Source organism: Poeciliopsis prolifica, unplaced genomic scaffold, assembly GCF_027474105.1.
Source record: "Poeciliopsis prolifica strain line A6 unplaced genomic scaffold, Auburn_PproV2 SCAFFOLD016, whole genome shotgun sequence".
Classification (NCBI taxonomy): domain Eukaryota; kingdom Metazoa; phylum Chordata; class Actinopteri; order Cyprinodontiformes; family Poeciliidae; genus Poeciliopsis; species Poeciliopsis prolifica.
This window is the reverse complement of record NW_026562391.1, coordinates 8,901,531-8,924,204: the sequence shown is the minus strand read 5'-3', so window position 1 is coordinate 8,924,204 and position 22,674 is coordinate 8,901,531.

Genomic DNA, 22,674 nt, shown 5'->3' with positions numbered 1-22,674 from the left:
TATTTGAGACTTTGGGTCATTTTAAAACAATTGACAACAGAACTAATGTCAGAAAATGCAGCTACAAAGAATGTCACAAGATATCAGTCGTTTGTGAAAACAAAAATGGAGACGCGTTTTTCCTGAAAGTTTGGACGAAATCTCCTTTCGCCCCAAGAACCCTGCACTGTATGACCTCTCATGACCTGAACTAAATGTAGTTTAAGGCCCTCAGAAATGCTGATCCTTAAATCTCCTTTAAACAATTGAAATAGTACATCAGCCTTGTGTCGCACAATTGTTGATACTAATAATTTAAGTTTGACTCAGTAAGACCTTTAATGGTGGTGAGTTCAATTATGCCCAAACAGACACACCATCTGTACACGCTAACTCACACAAACAGATACATCACTGCAAGCCAGCCCTTTCAAATTCTGACTTCATCCTAATTCTTCTCAAAACATCCGACGTTTTTTGATGTTTCATTTACATGGACAGAAAAAAAAGAGAAAAAAAGACATCAAAGATGAACATTTCAGCAATCAGCCATCACTCAATTAGCGCTCAGCCACTTTTCCTCTTGTGCACTTCCGAAGTAGAGCGTGGAGGGTTTTTGAAAAGTCTTTGAAAAAAAAATCATACTTTTCCCTTTATCACTTCATCTCATTGCAAAACAATTTCTTCCTATTATCCTCACAGCAGGGAGCCTCGATGTCCTGTAAAGGTGCGCTGCCATGCTTTATAGGCAGAGACGAGAAGCCTCTTTTATGCTTTGCACCTTGTACCCCGGATACATTAAACAGAATCAAAGACGACATTTACATACCAATTGTGTTTCATGTCTGAGGAGCTGAGACAGACTGCGTTCATCCTATGTGAACGTTGGAACGTTTTGACTTCCTGAACTTTTGTGGAGAAAGATATAGTGGGACTGGATGATTGAAGGATAGAAGCAGAAAGATGAAGAGTTCCACTCTCAAAGTTTTGATACAATTCTGTTGTGATATCTTGTCACAAATCTCCTCGTTGACGTTCAACTTTAGTGGCGTAAATTATAATATGCCTGATTTGCTCTGGTTTCGGCCTGTAAACTTAACGCTGGACCGTTCACTCCTCCAGAACGAGCCTGTGCTGACAGTAGACAGTCACTGGTGTTGTCATTGTCTTTAGAGCAATCCTTCATTCTGTTGAAAATAGCTGGGGTCAAAGTGCTTGCCACACTAACTTGCACCTGCTGTGCAGCCACTCTGACCAGGGCTCCTCTGTCCAAATACTCTTACATTACTTTTCTTTCAACATTCAGCTCACTTCAAGCTCCTTTTCCGCTTCCCAAACTCTGCCTCTCCCTCTCTTTTGCTATTCCTCTCTTCGCGTTCCTGTACACTTTTATCCCCCACCACCCCCGCCGCCCCACCCCACCTGCAGGTTTAATGAAGTCTGCTCTTGTGTAATCTTACAGCGATCAGGCCCTCTCACCTCCCTTCTCTGACTCAGGTGTGTTCTCCAACAAAGAGCCATTGTTCCTGAGAACCACTGCTGAAGCTTGCCTGGCACAAGCACACACCTGCAGCCAACAAAGATACCTTTATTCACCTTACACAGACGTGCACACGCACCCACGCGTGCATGCGCCCGCACAAAACATGCCAACGTGCAGAGGATCAACCTGTAATGCCACATGCTAATGTGGACAGTTTGGAATAACTTATCTCTCGTGGAGGAATGAAGAAGCCAAATTTTAAAAAGCGGGGCATACGAGAAAAAGAGAGAGGGCAGAAAAATGCAGCCAGTTACATTGCTATTGCTTTGGTTTTATTTGCACAAACTGGTAGCGACAAACCCACATTTTCCTTTTAGTTCAGGATTACGTGCTGCTTTATGCTGGTGTCTCACGTGAAATCCGACAAAATAAACCAAAGTTCTTGGCTGTGACGGGATAAAATGCAAAAAGCTGAACTACGAGCAGTACTTTTGCAAAGAACCGAAGAATCTCAAACACCAAATAACAAAGACGATCTCTGCTGTGCAAAAGAAGCAACACCAGGGGATTTCCCAAGCCCCTGCTGCAGTTTATTTTGCAGGAAATAGACAAGTAATCTTTGTTTTCCCTCTTCGCTCTTCCATCACCTGAAACCTGAAGTCAGTGTGCACCTAAGGGCAGAAAGTTGGTGAAGGGATGATGACAGCCAGGACTGAGGAGGAAGAACAGAATGGAAGCAGTCAGGGGATAAGCAACAGAAAACAATGCGGTGGCGCAGATGAGACAAAAACAGGAAGAAGGGGTAAAAAGAAAAAAAAACATAGAAGGGAATGAGTTCTTGCAGTTGAGATGTCACCTCGCTAAAGCGTGCAGACCTGCAGGCAGGCTTTCTCCAGTTCTCAGATATCGCTGTGTTTTAGTCTATGCACGTCTCCGTCAGAAAGGCAACGTCTGCTCTCACTGTGATTGGATTTCACCTCGCCGTGTATGGCGAACACACGTTTCGCCAGAGGATGATGCGCCGACACTAGGTAGACTCCGTCCGCCCCCTGCTCCCCCACCTCAGGGTTAAGGAGGTAGAAACATCATGACATGGCGGCGCATGCAATAGCTGACTCGGAGGCAAGAACAACAATGCTGGAAGCAAGTGTGCACGGCATGTGACAGTGTGACTACACAACACGGGAGTGTTGCCGTTTTCTGGATGAGGAAATGGCTGGGGTTAAATTAGAAGATCTTTTTTCACGCTTCAAACTGAAGGAAGTTCACAACCTCAGCTTTGCACCTCCACTTGTTTGCCTGAACTCCAATTTGCAGCAAGAGCACTGTAAAGTTGTGAAGTATTTTGAGAATAATCTAAGTGGGTTATGAGCTTCTCTGACGTTGGAACATGAGGGGAAAGGAGGGTGGAATATGACTGAAGGGGAGGGGTTTGGGTATGGGGGTAAAGGATGCTTTTGTGATTTTACATGTGACAGGAGTGAAGCGAGGGATGGAAATAGAACAATGGAAGAAATGCTGAGCTTCTGAGGAGGCCCTCAAAGACTTCCAACTCAGAGCCTGATAAAAGCTCCTCTATTTCATATCCCTGCACCCCCTTTTCTGTCTTACAAACACACACACCCACACACACACCCATATTTCACTAAAGAAAGTAGTATCAAGGCTTGTGTGTGTGTGCAGCTGAGCGACAGATCGCCAGGGTGTGACAACCATGATGGTTTCAAGCTGAGGATTGTTTCTTGAAACGGAGTCAAGGCGGTGTCATATTCTGATCACCGCAGGATGAAAGGAGAATAAACATGGTAAACATGCCAGGAAATTTTGGTGAAAAATATCTAAAAGTGAGCCATAGAATGGGAGGATGGCAAGTGTCTAAGATGTGGTTGGCTGTCAGTGACACCGCCTGCAAAGAGCACTTTGTGGATTAATGGGAGTGTCCTAAACATAGAGGGAAAATCGTACTGATTTTAAATATTAGAAATCTGAAATGGAGAGCAATAGAAACACCTTCAAATCAACAAATTGAGATCATTCAAGCCATGCTGTGGCCACAGATGCATAAAATCCAGCCTAGGCATGAGGACCTCTGCAAACTTTGGAGAAAGAATGGGCTGGAGTCAGGAGCTCAGTGAATTCTTGTGTGGTACCGTGACTCCTGTTCATTAGGTCCAATTAGAACATTTCTTTGCTACTAAATAGTAAACCGTTTTATTATTGCAACGTGGAAGCGACAGTATCTAGGCAGCATTCTCTGATTGCAGTCCTCACGGGTCAGAGTCCTGCAACTTCAAGATGAACTAAATGGCTGAACTGTCTCAGTAGCATCCAGTCATGCTCGACAGGAGCCAGGTGTGCTGAAACAGAGAGACATCTGAGAGCGGCAGACGTCTCCCCTGCCCTCGAGGACTGGAGTTTGAGACCACTGATCTAACTCACGAAGTGGTAGGCCACATAAAATCACACAGTAGCATCAGTGGTCACCAGCCCTTTGCAGTCAATAACTGCAGACTTCCAAATTTCACGTGACCCTCAGACAGCATGCTATTACAGTCGAGATGCGCCGTCTATACTGACTCGTGTCCCATTGTCTGGAAATTTAGACAAACTGCTGGGAGTTTGCAGGAGAGCAGCACCTGCCCGACTGGATTGTGTCAAGTTTCATGTAGAGGAGATTATGGTGTTGGGTTATCTATCGAGGGTTTGACTTGACAAATTTGTTTAAGTGAAAAAAAAAAAAGACTTTATGCTGCTACAGAGAAAGACATTTTGGACAATTTCATGCCCTCGACTTTGTGGGAGCAGATTTGGGATGGTCCCAAATCCAGAGACCTATAAATAGGATGACACCAGAGTGAACCAAAGGAGACTGTATGCTAAGGGTATTTACTAAGTGGGAGCAGCTGAGTGGGAAACCTCAAAAAGACAGACAGAGAGAATCTACTGGAATGATCACCTGAACTGGAGCCAGACATTCAGAGATCAGAGACTGAAAAACAGAGCACAGCTTAATGCAAGAATTACTGAGATACTACGACAAAATGAGAAAAAGGAGCTCAGAAAGGGAAACAGAAACAGAGAAAGGACCAGATCAAACAAATAAAAACACATCACAACATTGTCCTGTTCAAACAGACCCTTGTGCAACAAAGTTTGGTGTATTCTGACACCTCTCAGTCAGTACCAGCAGTACCTTCTTCTGCAATTTGTTGTGCAGTTGCTTGTCTGTTCCACACGAGTCAAATTTTGCTCCTCCAAAAACAAAGGAGTTAATTGCTGAAACAGAACGACATGCCCAGGTGCCGTATCTGCCAGAATCAGCAGTACTTGACAGTTAATTTGAGTTCATTGGTCCTGATGTATGCTGTATTATTTCTATAATGTGCATTGGCCAAACATCTTCTCTTTGGTCTCAGTGTTGTTTCAGTTTAAATGTTGTTTCAGTTTGTTTGGCTGAAACTTTGCAAATCTCATGCAAAGCCTTTATGACAGGCCAGATTCATTCACACCTCTGTTTATTGTATTTTAGTGAACTTTAACATTTATCTTCTTAACTCAGCCTGTTGATTTTGTATGCCATGGATGTGGCTTGTGATGCAAAAAACTTTTTTTAGTCTGTCATTTTGCTAAATTACAGTCTTATTTTCTTTTTATAAATAGTTTTGTAACACTCCCTCGATTGTTTGATGATGAGATTTACTTCAGCATAATTTTTGTTGTTTTTCCTTGCAGGTGCCATAATGACTGTTTGGTTCTTATGATCTGTCTTGCTCTTTTATGAACACTTACTTATTCAGAAACCAGTAGAAAGTCAAAGTCAGGCCACAGAGTTTTAAAAAAAAATCTCAAGCGCAAAACTCTCTGGAGAGCCACCTGTTGTTTTTTATTGTCTTACTATTCTCTTTGCCCTCAGCTAGTATGTTATATCACTGCAGGTATCTGTAGGTGAGAGCAAAGCTCAGGGACTTAGATATGGCAGATTTGTTGCATCAGCAACATAATGTGTCTTTAAATATGCCTCTGGTTAGCAGGAGCAATTGTTAGAGGAAAGAAAGAGATTGTTTTGTTTTGGTTTCTTTGCAAAATAGCTCAAGTGCAGCAAGAGACAGCGTCTAAGGAAATCGGTTTTCAAGTTTCGACAGCTGGCCATGTGGCGGTAGGCCTACAGTAGCACCACAAGCTTTATAATTTTGAATGATGGGTTTAATAACAGCTCTACGATATTACAACATTTCCCGGTCTTGTCTGCCGGTTTTTGTTATTTTGTTTGTTCACGATTGTTAATTAAAAATCTGACGCCTTCACATAACAGAGGGATGATATTGAGATTAAATAAAACACAGAAATGCTTTATCTACATCAGTAGGTGCATTCCGACTGCAGTTGGTTGCACTGTATCTTACTTAATAAGCGATATCCGGATAGAGGGGAATGAATACAGATTTTTCTGGATTTCTTTGAGTTGCTAAGAAGTGACAAAATGCAAAAAGGGGGCAAATATGGCAGCTACACCTTTGCAGGCCAATGAACCTCTAACATATGCTAATGAAGGTTTTCCTTATGGTTTTTGGCCAAGTTTCTGTCAAATATGAATCAATTCATAATGCTAGTTTGTGGGACGTTTTGGTGTGTTTTACTCGTCTTCTGCCTGAGTGTGTTCAGAACGCTCTTTATGCCGTTCTTGGTTTTCTGCCTTCTGAAGCGTGTGGAGAGAGGGAAGCTAATTAGACTTGCTCAGCCTTGGAAGTTGAGGAGCAGGGGGGATTGTTAGCTGGCGGACTCATGGCGGCTCCCTGCGACATGATTGATTCGGACTGTCACAGCACTCAGCTGGGTGTCACTGCAGGGCGACGCTACAACGTCTCATGGTAACATCTCCCCACCACCCCAAACGCAGGCGCCATTGTTCGACCCGCATCAAAGCACAAAGGAGACACATTAGCATTTTTAATCAGAGGCGAGACTGGACGCTGTGCAGGCACCCTGGATTTGAATCGTTACTTTATTCTCCGGGTGCCCGCTCTTCCCCTCCTCGAAACCATCTCACCTACAACAGCCCGTGCGTGCAGTACGCACGCATTTACACAAACACACAAATAAAAGGGCCACGCCAAAGGGGTTACTGCGTGACCCCGTGGTGGAAAATTAACGAGACCCATCTGCAGTCAGACTTTCAATTAGCATTCCAGAGTTTGCCCTCGTTTTCAGAACAAAAGTCTTTCTTTCTGAATATTTTGTTGTCTTGCGAATCAGAAAAACGAGGGCCACCAGAAGGTTCTCCTTTGCGTTGTGCAGGGCCTCCCTTGGAACACGCAGACGGATAATTAGGGCTCCACTCCTGGTGAGAGGACAAAGATGATGCTAATTCAATTCATGAAGGGGTCTCCCGCTAATTACAAACAGAGTTTCTCTCTCTACTGAGTGAACAATTGCACAGCTGAGTGGTTAAGGTTAAAGGGAGCAGCGTTCATGTTTGGAATCAAACGAGATTAGCTCTGATTGGTGTGTCCCTTCAGCCCTCTCAGGAATAATTTGGCTAATAAAGTACCTGAACTGCCTCTTTTATGTTTCGGAATTAGCCTGAAAGGGGAAAAGGAAGTGAATGAAAGCTAGCTGTCGATAATTAAGATGCTAAGGCAGCTTATTCCAAGCCGATGTCAAAGCAAATAAAGACAACCGGTTTTCTTTTTAAATTAACGTGACGACAAAAAAAAGTGGTTGTATTGAGTTTCCCTATTGATAGCTAAAAGATAAAAAAAAAACCATGCCAACTATTAATGTGGAATTGGTATTAGAAAGCCTCATGGCTATTTTTCCGTTGAACAGAATACATATGATTTCTGTAAAATTTTGAAAATGTGCCGAAGAAGACTCGGCAATAAAACGGTTCCACCATTTCAAGCGATGACAAGCGGGAAATTGGCATACACGAACAGCATGTCCGCTCGCGAAAGCTCCTGTCAACACGTTCGAGTTTGCCAGTTTTTGAATGTTCATTTAAAATAGTTCATTTTTGTTACTTTGTCTCAAAGTGAGCTTGCAAACCTGTTCAAAAGACATAAAAAAAGATACAATAGTTCAAGTTGCTGTGATCACTACAAAGGAGGTAATGAATTATAAATGCATAAATACAAAGAAGATGCAAATACAGAAATAAATAACTGTTGCTATTGTGGCTGATTTAAAGCCTTTATTTAAAGAAGAAAAGGCCAATATATCTCTAGAGCAACTTAGACCTGACTCCTTGCCAGTAACCATTAGCACTTGTTGCCACAACCTGTAATTAGGTTTATATTTAAGACGTTATGTAATCATTTGTATGCACTCTGATTGTCTTTACCTGACATTAAAATTTTAAGGACGATGTAAAACTTTTTAACATGTAAAAACCTCGACCGATCGGTAAGCTGGCAAGAACCTTTTGATTGCACTGAATGTGCAAAAACAATAAAAACATTTTAGACAATTAAGTTTCTCCACTGATGTTTTAGCAGCTCACTGTGTTTAACCTGGTTTTTTTTTTTAAAGAAAAATACTGTTAACTCATACAAATCCAAAGTAGCAAAAAAAAAAGAGAGAAAAAGCTCCAAACAAGAAAAGCAAAGGCGTTTAGCACGGTGAGTGAAGGAAATAGACTTAATCTGCATGATCATCACTCTGGCACGCGCTCGTGATCAAATACAGAAGGGGCTAAATAATAGATCACAAATGTGCTGTCACCGTCTTTTGTTTTGATGCGTGCACTCTGATGAGCCAGAGAGTCTGCCTTGCAGTTTAACTTACAGACTCATTTACAGTGGTGCAGCGCATTTGCCCTCTAACCCAGCAAACATGACTCGATTTGAGAGCAAAAAAAAAAACAAGTTGAGAAGAAGCTGTCACACACTGAGGGAGAGAGAGAGAGAGAAAGAGAGGAGGATGATGTGATCTGTACTAAATTTAGCTGATGGAAAATTTTCATACAGAGAGTCTGAATGAAAGTGAGCAAACTGAAGCGAAGGTTTTGTCACCCCTCTGCAACTGGTACGGTGACTTTGAAACAGAGGCTGTGATGTGCGCCAAAATGAAAGAGATAAAAATACAGCAAGGAGCAAATGGCTGCTGATGATGAGGAGGAAGGGGAGAAGAAGGGGTGAGGCGGGGGGGAGGCAGAAACAAACTCGAGTCATGATTGCTAATCGTGTTATCGCACTTTGATGTGTCAGCGGTGAACACAATGTACTTCCATCATTTATGACTTTTAAGTGAACACATGATGGCAGAGGATTACATTTATCAGTGGGGAGGCTGGGGAGAGGAGCTTTGAAAGAGATATGCTAATTTAGCCACGGAGCAAAAGAACAACATCAAATATGTACCAAAGAATAGCCAAGGGACTTTCAAGTCTCAATATCCTTCAGAAGTGCTTTATCTCCACACCACAACCTGCATTTACAGCACAAACAGGAAAAGAGCCCGTCGTCGCTTCAAAGCTCTGCTGGTCCACGAGTTTAATTCCAGATCAGGCCTAATAAAGGTTATCAGCCGGAAAACTAATGAAACAAAGACAAGTGCACATATGCAAAGGGTGTTAGGCGTGACACTTGTTTCGCGTCACGCCCTCTTTCTCCTCTTCGTCTTCTCTTTTTCCTCCTTCTTTCATGGTGAATGTTTGAATATATATATATATATTTTTATTTCCTCCAAGTGTTTTAAGTTCTGCATCAAAGCGACTGGAAACAATGTGCGACCCCTCTGACTCTGACTCTCTTCTCGCTCTCCCGCAGTCAGCGTTTGGAATCATAGCAGGGTGGTGCTTGTTTGATAGCTTGATAGTCATTTGTTTTGATCTGCGACTCCTTTGTCTCTGTTTGGGTCTGAAACAATAAGAGATTAGAACCCCAGACTCAGGGTGCAAGCACGGAGAAAGAACAAATGCCGTCTTTGTTGTTCTCCTTTCAAGTTTACTCCTTTTTCCACCACAAATCTTGCAAAAAAATATAAAACTCTGCCTCCAAGTGACTTGCTGTGCTCTTAAAGCCCTCCAAAAGCCCTCTCTCAGAGGGATGTTACAATCTCAGGCAGTAATGATTGTGACTTGCAGCACAAGCAAACGACTGCCTGGCTAACTTTCTAACACACGACAACTAGCAAAATTAGTTTTCATAGTTCAGTTATGGCATCCCAATTACGAGCATAAATCCAGGGAGAAAGGGCGCATGATAAGAAAATTGCAGACAGAAGGTTGGTAATCGGACGGGGACTGTATTTAAGATCTTTTCCTCCTTCTTTGCCATCAGACATCAAGGCAAGAGACAAAGAAGAACGGGAAAAGAGAAAGTGCACTCTACCAATGGGGACCTTGACTGAAGATGAAAGCTTTCAAGGAATCAAAGAAGTCCCGTCACTCATTATCCCTTGGTGGAAAACTTCAATACCTGTACACCACAGTCGCAGCAATGGGTGCCACAATAGGTGGACAGGGATCCAAGGTGAAGGTCGGAACCTGTCGCGATCTTTCAAAGACGCAGCCGCTTATCTATCATCTGAATGTTAAGGCAAAACGGGGACTAAATGTACAGTTCACATCCAAGGCCTAAAACGCAAGGCTCTGGTTTCCTGTTGCCGTTTTTTAAACTCATTCTTTGCTCACCTGACCCCTGCATGTTTCCTCCATAATGTTTTAACTTATGAAGGCTGCTTTGCGTTTTATCTCTTTGGTTTACTGTCATGGGTTTTTTGGGGGGGGTTTTTTCTCATCTTGTTTGTACAGTGTCCTTGAGTGTTTGGAAAGGTGATTTAAATAAAATGTATCAAGTAGCTGAACAAGCAGTGGCAAGGAAAGTGTTTTGTCCTTAAAACTACAAATAAAACTTGAAAAGGCCTGAAAGACAGAGTGGAGAACTTGCTTTTGAGAGATGTGCATTACCTTGACCAGGAGCTACAATTTCTACCTGGACTTTCTTATGCTTAAAAACTTACCTTGGAATCTGGGACTAATTGACTGAAATGGACCCATGGTTGGTATATCTGCCCGAGTTGACAGCTGTGACTGGATGTAATAAAAAAAAATAAAAAAATAAAAATAAAAAAAACAAAACAAATAGCTGACATCTACTGTGGGATCCCCAAGTTGGTCTGATGGAAAATAATTTAATAAATGGAAGAACACAACACAAAACAACAGCAAACATGTTTCTTTGTTTTAAGAAACATTTAATTACTACAGAGTAATTAAATGTAGTGATGGCTATTAAACTCCTATGTTTGATATGTCACTACATGAACTATTGATTTCCTCAGAAGGATCACAACTTTGACGAGCGAATATATTTTTAATAAACATATCTTCTTCATAAACACTAAACCTTCCAAATTAGCTGTTAATTCATTTGTTCTTATTAAAGAATCAGAGCATGAGTTATGTGGATGTAGATTGGTTTTACTTTGATTAATACTTTATAAAACTGTTGTTAAATGCTTGCAGTTTTAAATCATCTTGTGCTCTATTTTCTTTGTGCATAATTCAAAAGCAAATGATTATTTATTTGTATTTCCAGTCTGTTGAGCTATTAATGAAGAAATATGTTACCGGGGTAGAGAACGTGGAATATGTTCAATTTGGTTTGTCACCTTTGACTTGTGTTATTCTTATTTTATAGGCCTTTTGCCAAATGTATGAAATGTTTGGCAACACTGCTTTCCTAGCTTGTATTTTTATGTGACATGAAGTTGCTACTTTTCCAAACTTCTGCTCCTGTTAAGTATCATCACAAATCCCGTCTTTACTTGCAACCGTCTCTCTCTGCCACGGTACTGAAAACTTTAACTCTACTTTTGCCTCAGTGGGTGAACTGTGAATTCCAAACACACCTGGAAGCAATAGGAAATATTATTAGATTAAAAACAAAAAGAAAGAACGACAAGGCAGCATTTAAAGCAGCAGTCCAATAAAAAAAAAAGCAGAAGCGATGGTGGGGAGGTCAGCTATTGTAATAAGTAGGACACAACCTGATAATGATGTGACTTCACGTTGACACACATTGCGAGGCTCGTCCTGGTCTGTCACCTACCCTCCCTGTGCTTCCTCCCGTGATGCCCCCAACCAAGCCGCCCCCCCAGCCCCTGCGTCTCCTCCCATCCCTCTGTTGTTTCGTTTTATCTCTTTGAAAAATAATGAAAGCAAGCACTTGCAACAGGGGCTCCATTGATGTTCGAATACACAACCAGCAGATTCAAAAAACACATTCTGGGATCAAAGTAAAAAAAAAAGGGTGGGTGGTGTGGGGTGGTGGTGCTTGGTGGTTGGGGTGGGGGTGGAGGACGAGGTGGGGGTATCTTCTTGTTAGCAATGAAATTATGAGCGCAGAGGAGTCTCGGGTGCAGAGCTCATTTGCTAAGACTGTGAGGCAAATAGTCGTTAAAGAATGGCCTATAAGTAGGCATTAAATGAAAATGCCTGTGCGATTCCGGCGGATTAGCATAAGAACCTTTTCTTGCCTGGCCAGCTAATAATATTCATTTAAAATAAATACATGGAAAATGAATCTGTTTGAAAAGACGAGCCATTGCACATATTTACTGAAGGGGCCGACGGAATGAAAGAGCAGGAATGAGCAGAGCGCTCGCAGGGATGTGGACTTGCGAACATCGTCAGTTCTTTGAAGTTATGAAGACTGGAATATTTAAATATTCACCCAAAAAAACTTTTGGGAGGAGAAAGGTTTTACATTTTACTAGGCTTGTAAGGAAACAACAAGGCTGAAGATGTCAAGTGCCAAAGCGTGCAAGATTATTCATCCTTCTACAACTTCTTGCTTTTACAAATTTCAATTTGGGATTTTATTTTATGTGACAAATGGTACTGTTCTTTTTTTTTAACAAAAAAAAATCTGAAAAGTGTTGTGTATTTGGTCTCTACAAGCAGCCATTTTTGCCTATTTTATTTGCAAAATACCTCAATTTCAGTCAGAGAGAATGGGGAGAATTTCAAATGCCAGTTTTCAAGTTATGCTAAATCTCTACAGTATTTAGGTTTGGATTTTGATTGGACATAATTTGATTAAAACCATATAATCGTAGCCATGGCTGCATGCTTAGGCTCTTCTTGGACCTAAACCTCCTTCCCCAGTCTCATATAGTTTGTAAGTTTTCTCCCAAAATGACTTTGCAATTCAACTCCATTCCTCTTCCTGTCAATTCTGATCACTGTTTGTTTCAGCTCCTAAAGAAAAGCATCTTTAGGAGCTACAAAAGATGATGCTGCATCTATTGTAGCATCATGATTGTCATATGATGCTACAATCATCTTGCCTCACTGTTGGGATGGTGCTTTTAGGTTAAGTTACAATGGCAGATTTCTGCCATCATATTTTTAATACAGACTTTAACATCCGTGTGTTCTGCTGTGTCTCTCACATGGCATTTTGAACACTGTAACCCAGATTTTTTTGGGTTTCTTATAACAATGGTTTTCTTCTTGCCAGTCTTCCATCAAACCCAGATTTGCAGGGTTCACAACTAAATGCTCTCTCTGTCAACATACTCTCACATTTGAACTGTAGGTCTCTGCTGCTTCCCCAGAATCGATGTACAACATCAATATCTTCCTGCTCTCTGCATGTCTCTCCCCGTCCTGTGCAAAACTCTTTCCATTTTCAGGTGATGGAAAAAGTAGTGCTACATTTTTTTTTAAAAATCCAGACTTGGACGACAGTTTTATAATCTAACCCTCCTTTTATAATTTGACCCTGTCGGTGTCATTAAAGCTGTTTCCTCTCTGACAATTCTTTAGGCTCTTCAAAGAGCAGCAGGAATAATTACAGTATTTAAATGATCACAGTTTAGTGAGAAGTTTTTAATTTAATTCACCTTATTTTTATAGAGCCAAATGTCAATTTGAATTCATTCTCTGACACCTTGGGCTTCATGCATTTTTCCAACTGCAACTGAAACCAGCAATACATTTTATTCAAAAGGTGCCTTTCAGGGAGCGAAGGGTCACCAAACAAAATGTAAAAGCAAAAGGAATTTTAAAGGAAAATATTCAAAATATAAAAGCAAAAAAGAGCATTTAGAGAGTAAAATGATGGGACGCATTGATCAATCAAAGTGAAAATCAATGTGTGAACATCTGAATTTTCCAACAGGATTCGGATATTATGTGTTGAACCAGGCCCAAAATGTAGGCCACATTTCCTCTGTCTTTATTTTAAAAGAAAAAGGATTCTTCCGCTTTGCAACCATCCACTACTTTGTGTTGGTCTATCTCACAAGATCCAGTAAATGAACTGAAAATTAAACACTTTTGCAAAGCAACAGCAAAGGTGCCACGCAACATAAAGTAAACTCAGTTCCTTTACCGACGACCTATTGAGTTTTTTTTTTTTTTTTTTTTGATGAGCCCCATAAGATTCAACTTATTTGCCACAAATTGTTCCTCCTGATCCAGGATGATTCAAGGCTAACAAGAGATGTAAAAAGTTTTGTTTTGTTCACAAAGTCTGAAATCCAAGACATGAAAGGGGAGTTCTCACCAGTCCAAGCCCATCAGGCCTCCGCCGCTCGCGGGGCTTTTTGATGCCCGTAACGTTGCGGGCCGAGCCAATTAAAATGGCCCCCAAAAACAAACAAACACACCCGCACACGTTCACTTCCACAGAGCCTTGTTTATGTACTCCGTGTCAGCAAATGTGTCAATATGTGTCCTGCGTACGGCAGCCTCTAATGATGTCGGCCCATCACGATTGCCCAGTCAGACGCTGACAACCGGGCCATAAAGTGGAGGAACTCCAGCCGTTTCTATAGCTGCTGCAGAGTTCAAAGGCGGCCATCTTTTTCGAAGCATAACAAGAAAAAAAAAAGAGAAAGAAAGAAAGAAGCCGTCACAAAGCAATAGACCAAAGACGGCCTCAAGGGTTACACGTCAAACCTCCCTCAACCTGCAGACCCTGCAGCCCACACCTTACCTCCCGGAGAGACGGCATTGTCCTGAGATGTGTGGTTGGACTGTCAGAAGCTTAAGATGAGGTCAACAGAGCCAGGTAAAGATTCTCCTATCAGTATTATATTAGCCCACCTTCTTAAAGTCAAGGCTTTGAAGTGACACCAAAGTCTGTTGCAAGTATCTCTCATCTTATGTCCTTTTTTCTAAAACACTGCAGTGTCGACATTTCAAGCATCTTTCAGCGTTTAATGTTGAGCCTTTGATTTTTTTTTTTTTTAAGACACTAATTTTAACATCTTCAAGGGAGAAGTGAAGTCTCTGCGTTTGGGTTCTTTTGTCTGCTGTCTTCTGCCCTTTCTCTCTCTCTTTGAGATTTGAAAAGATCTCTAGTGAAGAACTTGTTAAAAGGCAGATCTCCATCAAAAGTAATGCAGAATGTGCTTTTTTGGTGACATTTTTGCTACTTGGCCATTTTAGCTCCGTGCCTGTCATCTCCACAACTTCTTCTTCTTCTTTTTTTTTTTTCTCTTCCCCCTAGCACTTTCAAAACGAAATGTTTTCAAAGGAGCAGCAAACACAAAAAGACTGCATTTCAAGTGGAAAACAAACTTAGATTGGGAAAGCTTTGATTCGTTATCATACAAAGTTGAACGGCAAGCAGTGCAGACAAAAGGGCATAAAAAACCTGCAATGTGCCGTGGCATTCTGGGTGTTCAGCACCGAGTGTTGATACGTTTGATACACTGCTGGTCCATGTCTGAGACAAAGCCGGAAGAGCACATTTACACTTTGGTAATTATCAATTTAAGTGTGATAAGTTTTTTTTTTTGTTTTTTTTTTTTTTTTTTACATATGTTTACTTACAAATGCAGCTCTAGCTCTTAAATTTTCACAAAATGTGTTTTGGCACATCTTCAATGTATTTCACTGAAAGCAGTGAAATACACTGAAGTAACTCACTTTATGTGAAGAGAAAGAAAAAACATATGGATTAAAATAAAACATAAAATGGTAAAATAAAGAAATGCTAAAAGCACACTCAACCATTTGGAAAGTGATCCTTTTTTTTACTCTAAATACTGCACCTTTGCTCAGAAAAACTCCAACAAGGAGTCCTTCCCAAATTATATGGATTTAGTTGCTATTTTTGGTCTCAAAGTAAGAGTTGTCTGTTTCTAAGTGACATCCTGTGGTTTTCCTGAGGTTGCACGTTGCCAAATTACAGACTGAGACATTTATTGTGTTCATAAAGCGTCCATCGCTCGTTCTCTTTTCTAGCACAACTGCAATCATCAGAAGATGGTGTCAAAATACTTCACTGAAAGGTCAACACCCAATGTTGGGGGGTGGTGAAATTCAATTTACGTTTGCATTAAATCGTGAAGCATCTAAACTTAGACATCTGATAAGGATTGCATCATGGTCATGCCAAATCCAATTAGATTAGTTTGCAAAAAAAAAAGCATTTTTGGGGTGTACTGTGCCCTATAAAGCTGTGTGTCCTGGTATATTCTACAGAGGAGGTGCACATCTATTAAATATACATACAGATGCTGAACTATCAAGACAGCCATCAAGAGAAAGATCAAATGGAGGACATTTAGCTCTGTAAAGAAGCGTAAGCAGAATGCCTGGCTTGCCTTTTGTCACAACTCTGAGAAACATGCTGTAACAGGTGTGTGGCGCAGCTACATGTGTCAGGGTCTTCATCCTCCCGTCTTCCCCCCTTTTTTTTTTTTTTTTGCTCCTGATCGCACTCTTTTCCATCCTCGGATACCAGTTTTGTATCCATGTATGGATTCATCAAACAAAAGTGAGCCTCACATCACATCAGATAAAGAAGGCATGCCTGGGCACTTCTAACAGCTTCCATAAGATGCCTGTTTCAAGTCCTCACAAGAAGGCTGCCTCTCACTGAAGTTCAAATGAATAGCTCTTGGGCACGAGTTTTCCACAGAGGGAGGGGGTGGGGGGGGCAGTGGGGGGGTAAGCTTGCTCACCTCTGTACCAAATTCACATATCCTACCAGGGAGCTACGTGAGGGGAAAGAATTTTTTTAAAAGTGCAGCTCGTGGGCAAAGAAACTGATTCCCTCTTTTCTGTCTTTCAAGTAGCCTCCCCCTCCTCCTCCTCCTCCTCTTCCTCCTCCTCTTCCTCCTCCTCCTCCTCCTCCTCCTCCCTATCCCACTTTTATCAGCCCCCCCTCCTCCCCCCCGAGCCGCCAGTGCAGTGTCAACAAAATTCAGCGAATGCGGCCATCTGATGAAAATCAGCTTTGCTCAATAATTTCCACATTTAAAACGAATTTAAAAAAAAAAAAAAGAGATTTTCCCCCATCTGCCCATGCGAACCGGGTCTGTGGCGAAACAGAACTAATCGGATGGTTACTGGTGCTTTGTGATCCACTGTGTGGTCCTTCGCCATAAGGACCCGCTACCGAATAAAGACAATTACAGTAAAATAAGAAAAAAAAAAAAGGCTTTGACTCTTCAACTTTGATCAGGGAACAAACATTCAACCCATCCCAATCCTCATGAGCACCTGAGGCTTAAACATTCAGGGAGAACAGTGCTAAGCTGTGTCAAATGAAGTGGAGGGGCGACGTTCATTTAACTCCAGCTCTCCCACTAAATATCTCCTCCGACGAGCCTTTGCCCACTGCGCCCCTCCTCTTCCCCTGCAGTGAGGCCTAATTTTCCTGTTTTCTCCGAGAAGATTTCACGGATCATAAGATCAAAAGCTTGCATAAGCTCTGTGTTTGTTTACATCAGCCTACACCCTGGCAAAATAAAGCAGCGCCGAATATCCTTCTCTTTCACTTTCCTGGCTCGCACTCATCCTGCTGTCACTCATGACCTTCCACCTCCACTTACTGTTTCTTACTTTCTGTTTTTTTATTCAATTTTCTTTTTTTTATCCTCTTAAAATGATCCCAAAGCAGGAGATGGGATCGGGGAAACAGAATCCTTTACCCCTCTATTTTTATTTTATTTTATTTTTTCCACAATAAGATTCATATTCATGAGGAAAGACCAGAAAGTGTGCAGCCACGGCTAGAGCTCAACTTGCTCCCTTTGAAAAAGTGCCGTCTCTTTCTGCGAGAGCGGCTGACTCGCTGCCGTCTCTCACACGTGGCACTTCTTCTTTGACACAGCCTAAATGAGGTCCTTTGACATTTGAAATGGAAGTGTGACAAGAGGGACCAAAACAACCGTCAAATCAACACATGAATAAATAATCTGTTTGCCTTTTCGGCGTCCCATTTCGACAAACGACAGGCCATGCCTCCTTGAAAGATGTCTGTGACTCATTTAGTGCTCAACTGTTTTGGATGAACACATCGCTTTGATGTTCAGCTGAGTTTTGACATGCCTTTATAGTCCTGTTGTTTTGTATGGTAATTTTCCACTGATTTAAATCAGACAATATCTCGAAACATACTGTCGCGATTGGTTGTTTCTTGCTATTTTACCGAATGCTAACTATTTTCAACAGAAAGTCCTCGATAAAAGGAAAGAAAAGGAGAAAAAATCATTCTAAAGGGAAAAAAAGCTACATAAAATGTCAATTTGTTTAGTTACGTAAAGCAACGTGAATGAAAGTATATGTATATACAGATATTTATATAAGACTTTGTATAAAAAAGGGAAAAAAACCAGAAAAAGCCTTAGTCACATGCACTGCTAATGTTTGATTTTGGCCCAATCAGACGGTGAACCTGAAAGGCCTCTTCTACCATCTCAGATTTTCTTTTCAGATGATAAAAGTCAAATTGAAAATTAGGCATTTCCAGCAGCTTTATATTCTCCTCTTCATCACGTCTGGTGGATGACAGCAGGATGTCAGCGTTCACTTTGACAGTACTTTTAAGAAGGAAAAAAAAAAAAACAGCCCCACACCATTATTTTCTCACCTCCACGTTTCACTGTCGCCGCGATGTTTTTGGGGTGATGTGCAGTCCACTTTGTCTTCTGAACACTTCGTGTGTTATGACACGCAGAGACTCAAATGATCCGATCGGACAGATTACGTTCTCCCCGTGTTTTTCAAAATTTTGCGCAGAAAACGTTCAATGAGTCATTTCAGTGACTCATTGGACCCAATGAGTCACTGAAATGGTTCGATGAGTCACTCACCCGCATCAACCAATGCGTTCATAACCATAACGCCCAGGATAGGAAGATAAATGTTGGGGGGAAAATTTTGAATAAAATAAAATAAATTTAAAAATGAGAGAAATTTGTAATTGTGCACATGGTGCCAAAATGTCCAAAAGTGGCACATTTAGAATGTTTGCCTGTTATTTTATCAACTTATCCCTTAACAAAATGTCTATGCTTAATTTTTTAAATTTTATTAAAAACATTCAATTTGTAATGACTGTATTAAAAACACTTAACTGTATTAATGAAATATAGGAAGTGATCAGAACCTGTACAGTGGACAGCTGGGTTTCAACTGCATGCTTTTACATAATTTACATAATGTTTTCCATTAGAATGTACTATTTTTATTTTTGTATTTTTTTCACTGTGTGCCATATGTATTCGCTCTTACTCAGTAAAACAGCTATTGATTTTCAGGCCTCTAGAGTATTCTCTAGAATAGAGTATTCTCTAGAATAGAGTATTTTATTACCTGAACCAGTCAAGTACTCCTTGCATTTCCTGAGATATATGGAATTATTTTTGGGGATGCCTTTTTCGAGAACTGTCCAGCAAAATATACAAAAAACAGGCTGTGTTATCAAGTGGTGGAGTTCCACATAAAAGAAAGCACATGAAACAGCTGCCGCCCATAATCTGAGGAAAGAATCATAGCAGAACATTATATACAAAGTCTGATCCTGAGCAGATTAAATCCCAAAAAGAATGGAACGCACCATGGACTTCCACTACCATCCCCTACAAGGCATTCGGTTTGGTTTCAGACACAGGAGAAGAGAAGAATGACTCTGGTTCTCATAATGCTAATCAGTCCTTTGCCAACAGTTCCCAAGACAAGTGAGAAGAGTCGCAGGAGCAGAACTTCATGCATGGAGTAAGACGCTTAAGCGCGTGGAACAAGGAGAGTTTCTATCACTAAATCACTAAACATATTTGCTTCATTGGAAAACTCAGGCAAGCAGCCTTCAGATGTATTTTCTGAAAAAGGAATTGTGCGTTACAGTGGATCAGGCGTTTCTATCAAACTGCATTTTGTTTACATCCAGTATTTATATGTGTAATAAAACGTGACCACTGTGTGGGCAAGAGCCAAGCTGGAAAATGATTAGGACAATGCATTTCCTTCTGCTCATCGCAGGAAACAAACAGTCCAGCTCTTAGCGCAATACTGCAAACAAGAACCATATGCCTGTCTTTCTTCTCCCAGCATCCTCTTTCACCACCCTATTTTCCATGAGAAACATATAAATATTAAGACCCAGAAACACATGTGGTTAGTCATAAAGCTGGAAATGCACCCCACCAACTCCCTGCTCTCTCTCTTTTTTTTTTCTTTTTTTTTCTTACGCCCCCGGCCTTGACCTCCTCACCCGTGAAACAAACTCGCAAGAACGGGCGAGAGAGAAAAGAGCAGCTATGAACTGGGGGAACAACAACAAAAACAAAAGAGCAAGAACAAAGAATCTCGTCGGGCATTGGGAAACTTGACTTAATTGTCTCTGCATAAAAAGCAAGTGAGAAGATGGGCAAGCTGGCGGCAGAAAGGAGACAGACAGATATGTGCAGGCATTTAGCCAGAACAGCGGTTAGCTGTGCCGGGGTGGGCATGTCGGCCAGCCAGCGCATGGAACAAGTGATGATGAGCACATGCGAGGGAAGTCACTGCTCATTATTTAAAACACAACTGGGCAGATGCACACGTACCCATTTGTTTATTTTGAACAGATTCCCCTTGCAGACCACCATTTCTGGCCCACAAAACTTTCTGCCCTCTCATCCGACTTTGTCTCTTCCCATCATCAAGACCAATTAGCCTAATCGCTTGTGCTCAAGGGGTTGTTATCTTCTTGGGTGTTAGAAGAAAATGGCTTGCAGCTGGATTATGTACAGCTCAATCTGTAGCAGGTGCTTGGATCTGCGGGGAAAGAGTAAACAATGGCGGCTAAGCCCAGAGCTTTACCAGGCGGAGTGTCTTGGATGGGAAACAGTCGGAGCTCACAGCCCAGGTGATTCTCTGAGAATCATTTATGCATCTGTGATCTCTTAGCCAGGCTTTAGAGTTATGGGGGATATGAATCACCGATACTCAAAGGGAGGTGTAATCGACTTACAGTTTTAAACTGTTTAAGGTGTATGAAAATCCAGCGGTTAGCCCTCTAACGCTTCTCTTCTGTTTTCTAGGAGTCACATGACAGGGTCACATGACCGAGGCCAGTTTTTATCCCTGTGGTGCCTGGGAGGCGTCCAAAGCCAGAGTGGCCTCACCACATTTCCCACAGCTGTCTGGGGAATGGACTGCGGAGCTGAAGGTATGTGTGAGGCACAACACTGAAGCACTGTGGTCGTCTTAGGATAAAAGCGCAGAGAAATTCCCCAGTTTCTAAATACAAGCTCAGTTCAATACTGTCTGTGGCGGCCACACCCAGGCAAGACAACATGTACGGACAACAATGTTGGTCGCTGCAGCAGTTTGTTTTTTCAGGGCCACTGAACATTAACTGCATCTGTCTCATGACTCACCCGCTTTCAAATTAAATGATTTTAGTGATGATCTTCCTTTTGTTGGCTATTGATACATTTTGTACTGGGGTTATTTTTACTGCCGTGAGTTGAGAGCATACATTTTCAATTTGAAAACAGGATTTCGTCCCCTCGCTGCCAGCTTATTTTTTTCAATTTGAAAACAGGAATACTCTCAAAACTTGCAACGCTTTCTCAAATATTTTCTGTATTCTCTCAAATCTTTGTGTTCATGCTCAGATTTTTCCCTCACGTGCAAACCTTCTCTCTGCACGGATCAAATCTCCACTCGTAAACCTCCACTCATTTATGAATTCTTCCTGCTGTCTCGCAGAACAAGCAGTACCGTCGCCTTGAACTGGTCGTCACCTGAAGTCATGACAGTAAAATTTCCTCCATGATTTCGGCTCATCTCAATTCCCCCCCAAAAAAGTTACTGTTGGACGTAGACAAGCCTGTTCATTGTTCAAACAATAAACCATGGGACTTTGTGTGAGGATCAGTTTATGACCTCTCAATCTATCTACAGCTTCCAGTCATTTATCCATTGTCTTTAACAGTGGCCCTCAAATGGCAGCTGGCGGTCTGAACTCCTGGCTGTCCACATGCCGTCTGCAGCTTGCGGTTACTCCACCTCGCTGACCTACGTTTGTCTCGATAGATTTGTAGCTGTGACATGTTTTTTTTTTTTTACATTTTCAGAAGATGGACTGAGAACTGTTGTGTGAGAAAATAAAACTCTGGATATTTCTAATACATACCTAATACAAAAGTACACCAAAAGTATGGCATGCTTACTTTATTTTGTAAAAAGAAAAGGAAAAAAAACCCCAAAAAAACCCAAACAATTTATGACAGCTTGATAAAGCTGAATACCGAGTGGCGTTGTTCCTTGACATGTTATTGTCTAGGGTTTGCAAAGCAGCCAATCCAGGGATTCATTCACAAATCCTGTGAGCAGGTGAAGTGTAGTAATGTTAGTCTACAATGTTAGTCTAAAGCAAGTTACAAAACAAAACTCAGAACAAACTCAAAATTAGAGGTTGTGTCAATGGGCAATACCATTATCTATGTTAGGGACATTGGGCAAGTTCTTCACGACAATAATTAATAAAAGTTTATGTAACATCAATATTAATCCTGCATTCTTATTCACAGACAGGACAATTTTTTTTTTACCATAACTTAATATTGGAGGGCCCCTGATCTACCCTGAACTGAGGGCATGTGCCCCTATTGCCCCCTCCCTGCAGATCTCAGTGGCATCTACTATCGCTTCATTGTTCTCACCTCTCCCAGTTTTACTTCATTACTGCAATGTGTTGAAGCCTTCTCTGATCCCAAACTCCAAATATGTTTCTCCTGCTGCATACCAAGCTGCCCACACTCTGATGTGGGCTAGTGTGTTAACCAGACTCAAGACTGAAATGTATTGGCACAGTGGCGGACACTGTATTTGTGTCACGGTGCAAACAGAGTTTGATTGAGCCATTTATATGAATTGCCGCAAAGTCCAAATCACAGTAATTTTAGAAATGCCCATTCCAATTTAAAAGACTGTACAAGAAAAGACGAGCTTGAAAATATACCAAACGGCATCC